Raw genomic sequence first — 5,794 nt, forward strand, 5'->3', positions numbered from 1 at the left:
GCCATCCTCTCTTTGGCCAACACTAGGAGTAAAATTGCTAAGAACTCAGAGGGCCCAGAAGAGGGGGTGAGGGGCAGAGGAAGAATCTTAAGTAGGCTCCACGCCCAGCACAGAACCCGAAAGATAGGGGGCTCGATGGGGAGCTTGATGTCACAACCTGGAGATCATGACCTGCGTAGAAATCAAGAGTCAGATGCTCAACCGACCGAGCCACCCAGGTGCCCCACATCTTTGTTATTTTTAATTCCCACCTTATAGCTTGACTTGAGCTCAGTTGATGCCACTGCATAGTTCATTATGATAATATTTGTTTGAATTCTTATATTGTTTTTTTTTCAGTGTTTATTTATTTTATTTTATTTTTTAAAGATTTTATTTATTTATTTGACAGAGAGAGACACAGCGAGAGAGGGAATACAAGCAGGGGGAGTGGGAGAGGGAGAAGTAGACTCCCCGCTGAGCAGGGAGCCCGATGTGGGGCTCGATCCCAGGACCCTGGGATCATGACCTGAGCCGAAGGCAGACGCTTAACGACTGAGCCACCCAGGCGCCCCTCAAGTCAGTGTTTTACTTGGTAAACATGTCTGAGACCATGCATCCTTGGCTGCTAAGCACCATGGCGGACAGGGCTAGAAAGGTAACAGTTTTATTTTGAGCAGGGGGCAAAGACAAGGCAGCACTTTACAGCTACATTATAACTAGATCCTGCATGAATTCTTATATTGTATGCAACTTTTATACTAGCCTGGTACCTGTCAATTCTCTTCTTTGTTCTTATCTAAGAAGATTTTATGATTTTCTGGACTCTCACAGGAGAAACAGATGCTTTCTAAGTAGTAAGGCACAGGATCTTTACTGTAATAGGGGAACTGTGATCATATTCATTCATATATATTGTAGCATTGTGTGTGTCTGTACAATTTCATTACTTTATTTCCACTAGACATGCCTATTATCTTTTCTTGAACATGAGCATTTGAGCATTCCTACCTCTTGGTTTCATTTTGTGGCTTTATCTTACCTCCTTTCTTCTCACAGTTCCCTCTGGTTAATGCCCTAACTCTCTCCATCTACCTGTATATTTCTTAACTTTCTAGATTTAACTGAGATAAATTTTGTCTTAATCCCCTCTCCTCCTTTTTAAAATTACAGTCATCTTTTTCTTACTCAGAAATTGTATGCTGCTTCCTGTGTGTGCAATTTATTTGACAATTGTACTGGCTTACACTCTTAGTTTCCTTTTTCTGTGTCTAAATCTTGACTTTCTAAATAAATGTCATCAGGAGAATAATAACCAAATCCTTGGGCTTTGGAGCTCGACCGACTTGGGCTTAAATTCTTGTTCTTCTGCTTAATAGCTGTAAAACCTTGAAGGTACTTCCTCTCAAACTTCAGTTTTCTCATCCAGGAAATGAGCATAATCATTGTAATCATAAGGTTGTCCTGAGAAGTAAACGAGATATATATATAAGATTTATATATAAATATTTTATATATATTTATATCTTTTATATATATAAAATCTTTTTTTATAAAAAATCTTTTATATATATAAATATATATTTATATTTGTATGAAACAATGATTAAGAATTGGACCAAATATTTGCTCAAAAGTGTTTTTTGATTGATTTTTTTTGAAGTCGCTAAGTCCATAGATTAATCAGTCAAATGGGGTGCCAATGTTTGATGAAGAATGACCACACACTAATAGGGTGATAATTTTGTTGGAAAGCACTGACGTATCTGCTAGATGAGACTATTTCAAAATAGAAACCCTTTTCATGGAAGGCTAGTAATGACATTAATAGATGCCTTTCCCTCTTGCCTAGCTCCCTTCTAATTGTCAGGAATAAATCCCCACGTGATGGCAAGCTGCCCTGCCTTTTCTTGAGACTAAACAAATCAGCCTGGGTGGCATGTACGTATCAATGTCATCACTCCTTTGCCCAAGAGGCAGCATGAGCTGAAAATAAATTTGATTTTTCTGCCACCAGAAAACTGAAGCCTCATATTTTTCAAAAAGAATAAGTAGGATGACCTCTTTGAATGCCTTAATGGAGAAGTCATGGTGCTGTCCCAGCTCTCTCCAGGGTACATAGAAGCACAGAGACAGATCTCTTCTCGTCCCCAACCTACTGCCTGGGACCAGTGTCATTCTTGTCAGCCTTGTTTTTAAAAAACAGATCCTATTTCTTCCTTCCTCAAAAAATGTTATTAGATAAATTGCCTTAAAAGTTCTCTTCTTGGCTATGTTTCCACCAATTCTGCTTCTGGCCTTTAAAGTTTTGTCCCAATCCAGCTTTTTTGATTGAGCCTCTTCCCCCACCCTTTGAAAGATACCTCAATTTGCTGTGTTTATTTTATTTTTTAAAATATTTTATTTATTTATTTGAGAGAGAGAGGGAGAGAGAACACGAGCAGGAGGGGCAGATGGAGAGGGAGAAACAGGCCCCCTGCTGAGAAGAGAGCCCAACTCAGGGCTCCATCCCAGGACCCTGAGATCACGACCTGAGCTGAAGGCAGACATCTAACCAACTGAGCCACCCAGGTGCCCCTCCATTTGCTGTGTTTAGAACCACATTTCCATTGTGTATTATGGTGTGCTTATCTCAGGACTATTAATTGCAATAGATTTTCATAGATTAGACATCCAATAAGAAAGGAAGGACATTTGGGTTCTAATTTAGGTGCTATCATTAACTAATTTTCTGATTTTGCATGCAGCATTTAGCCCCTGGGAGCCCATCTCTGTTTCTGCAAAATGAATATATTACTACCTACTCTAACTGCTTCAGGGAATTTTAGAGAATAAAGCATGTTAATAATAGTAGTGGTGTTTAGAAATATTATGTAAATATGACTGAACTTTCCACTGCTAATCAGTTATTATGCTGCAGTATGGAATAGAGACTTAAATACAATGTACTGGGCCATGTAATTATTACAATATTTAAAAGATCTTTTCTTACAAAATATTAGTCTATATATGAGTTGTCTATAATTCTCTCAAAGTATCCCTTAACCAACTGTTAGCCATGCTGGGCATAAAGAACATTTTTGTGACTGCATAAGTATAATACAGAGATTTGTTATAGAGACTGAAAGTGTAGGGTGAAGAAATAGGAGGTGTAGAATAAAACTAGCACGCGTTTTTGTCCTTTATGTACAACTCACAGTCCTATTACCTAGACAGTTTCCACATATTGCCTGTAAGCTCAAAAGAGAGAACAAAATTAAAAGGCCTTAAGAAGAAAATTCAAAATACACAATGTGGACATTGATCTTTTGTTCATTTATTCGAGGGTTTTTTTTTTTTTGTTGTTGTTGTTCCTGGTTATTTTTCTTGGGCAATGAAAAATGCAATAGGGACAAATTTAAGGTTCTCTTCCCCTCGTGACATTTAATGACTTTATTTTTCCCTGAAAATCTGAAATGGGGAAGTTGTAAGAGAAGAAAACAAAGAAATGTGTTTCATTTCCTACAGATATGACTAGTTCTTTTAATTTCAGCATGCATGCTCTCTTTAAGTATTTATTCATTCGTTCACACAAATATGGAGTAATTAGGAATTTAATTTATTGAATTTTATTGAATCAAATCCAGTTCAGTGATTTATTTAACACATATCCCTTTAACCATGTTAAAAGTTCTTCCCTTCCCTCAAATTCTCCTTCAGCTGTTTTATCATATATTTACTCTTCACATTATAATACTCTAATGACAGAACTGGAATTCTATGGGATATTTGCTAAGATGATATAGTTTTATTTGTGAAATATTCACAATAGGTCAGAAAATAAATTGTGAAATAAAAAAATAAATTCAGTCAACAAATTCTACCACTTATAGCCAATGTGTATCTGAAGGGGGAGGAAGATTAATGTATAGATTAAAATGATGTCAAATAGTATCAGATGAGTACATTTACGGATTCATGACATCTCCATCACAAAAGGCACACAGCTGATGAGACTCGGGGCTCTGGATTATTATTTGCTCCTTACTATATCTTTATGAATCATTTATCTCTAACAAATAGATTAGAAGTAAGCAAACTAGGGTGCCTGGGTGGCTCAGTTGGTTAAGCGACTGCCTTCGGCTCAGGTCACGATCCTGGAGTCCCTGGATCGAGTCCCGCACCGGGCTCCCTGCTCAGCGGGAAGTCTGCCTCTCCCTCTGACCCTCCCCCTTCTCATGTGCTCTCTCTCTCTCTCAAATAAATAAATAAAATCTTTAAAAAAAAAAAAAAAGAAGTAAGCAAACTATCACAATATGCAGGCCCGAATCTGGCTTGCCTCCTGTTTTTGTAAATAAAGTTTTACTGGAACACAACAATACCATTTCCCTGTTGTTCGTAGCTGCTTCACTACAATGGCACGCTTGTGAGGGAGACCTACAAAGCCTAAAACACTTACTACCTGGTCCTTTACAGAAAAAGCTTGCTGATGCCTGAAATAAATTACAGTTAAAAATCAAACAATGCAACAACTCACGTCATCTCCCTTTTCTGTGGAAGAAAAATCAATACTGATTCATTTTGGTTTATCTGGCTATGTTTTAATTCTTATTGTTTTTATTAAGTGCAAAAGTTGAGAATAACACTGTGCTGCCAATTTATCTGCCTAAACACAGGGGAGTATTTCCTTGAGAGTATTTCCTTTTGAAAACATTACCAAAGTTAATGGTAATGAATATCTCCCTAAATTTTGTAAATTCCATATAAATTACATTACTAGTGATTATTCATGGTAGCAATTGCTTTCTTAATTATTAAGTAAGGAAATATTGGACTATCTTTACTAACATCTTAAAACTAAATAAACTTAATTCTTTTAGCTGAATATTTAAATCTTTCTTATAATTTCAATTCTCTGGTAGCTAGATCTGGGGAAGTGTAAATCTCAGTAGAGTTCTTCTCAAGTTCTCATTTCATATTCTCCCCCGTTCCTGTGCACTTCCTTAAGAGCACAATAGATAATATCATTGTTTTTGGCAAGATCGTGATATAATCAAAATAGTTAATGCCCAATTACTAAGTAAAGGTGGTCTTTGCTGGCTCCACTAGGTATAGACTCTTCTCCAGAAATGACGACTATACTGATAAAATCTTTGTAGGATGATTGAAGGATGGAATTGGCCTCTCTTAGTTATGCGAGGTGTATAGAGGGACTTAGAAAAGATATTGTCCCCACTTTAAGGAATCAGAGCTTTTTGAGTGCAAGTTGATGGGCATTTGAGAGTGTACCAGAGAGCGACGAGTAAACATATCAAGGACAATTTAAGCGAATGGCTTTGAGATTGTGCTGAAAAGTTTGAATGATGGTACTCCAGCAGAGATAGGAATTGAAATTGATCCTCACACTGGTAAGGTACTTTCTTAGGAAAGCTTTCCAGCACTTCTGCAGATCAATATATTCGGCTTTGTCATGGATAATTCTTTAAGGCCCATAGGATCTAGAGATCCTTGGCTATTTAAAATAGAAAATGCTGGTGTATGTCCTGGAGGGATTATGACCATCCTACTAATTATTTTGAATTCTAAATGAGATCCCGATTTATCAAAGGTATAGTTTTACCTGCAGGGATTGTGATACAGTAAATACTACTAAAGCATGGAGTTGCAGGTGTGGATAAAGACCGCTGTGTTTGGATAGAAAATAACTTTTTAATAAACTTGGGTGCTTTTCAGACTTTTTGACCTCACAGCGATCCTGCTTCTAAATTCCCATTGGTCGCTTTAATCCAAATCTGACAAATATTTAAGTTTCTAACTCTTGCCAATAATTTAACCT

General features: G+C 37.0%; 1 non-coding gene across 1 annotated transcript; it reads right to left on the minus strand.

Annotated features, from left to right (window-relative positions):
• Positions 1-580: 580 nt before the first annotated feature.
• On the minus strand, positions 581-711 carry LOC123324229. Its single transcript, XR_006539709.1, has one exon. It is a non-coding gene; the product is annotated as a small nucleolar RNA SNORA63 (small nucleolar RNA).
• Positions 712-5,794: the final 5,083 nt, after the last annotated feature.

This window comes from Neomonachus schauinslandi, chromosome 2, assembly GCF_002201575.2.
Source record: "Neomonachus schauinslandi chromosome 2, ASM220157v2, whole genome shotgun sequence".
Lineage (NCBI taxonomy): Eukaryota > Metazoa > Chordata > Mammalia > Carnivora > Phocidae > Neomonachus > Neomonachus schauinslandi.